This window comes from Pituophis catenifer, unplaced genomic scaffold, assembly GCF_029215685.1.
Source record: "Pituophis catenifer annectens isolate HBS135680 unplaced genomic scaffold, rPitCat1.0.hap2 SCAF_11, whole genome shotgun sequence".
Classification (NCBI taxonomy): domain Eukaryota; kingdom Metazoa; phylum Chordata; class Lepidosauria; order Squamata; family Colubridae; genus Pituophis; species Pituophis catenifer.
The window spans coordinates 17,496,462-17,497,023 of NW_027256891.1; positions in this window are offsets into that span (position 1 = coordinate 17,496,462).

Consider the following 562-nt stretch of genomic DNA (forward strand, 5'->3'; position numbering starts at 1 on the left):
GGGCCCAACAGCACCGTTTGGAGGCTTCTTGTTCAGACTGGCTGGTATGGTGCCATCACGAGCTGTTTTAACCTAAGTGGAAAGACAGAGAACCTGATGAAAGAAGGGAAGCACAAAAGGGACAGAATCAATTTGATTCAGGCATCCCGCCCCCCCATAAAAACGTTGCTGTTTATTTATTTAGCAGATTTATGTAGCCAGCTCTCTCATAGAACATGACACTGGTTGTCCTAGAACCTCAGGGACAATTAAACAGTAGGACAAATATTAAAACACTGAAGTACAAATTAAAATGGGGAAAAAAATTGAAAAACCAAGATTAGGAGAGAATACCAATCAACTCCTATAATACAACCACCTTGCGGGCTCCCCCCCCCTGCGGTGGATGATTATTTAGATCTTTGAGTTTTAGTTACTTGTTACTTTGGGCATCCCATGGGCAGAAAGGCAGAATATTATTAGTAACCAAAATTGTGCTTGAAGGGGAGGGGAGTACACTTCATGGAGTGATGGAGAGTCAGCAGCTCAAGGCAAACATTTGCTTGGAATAAAGCTCGTTCAC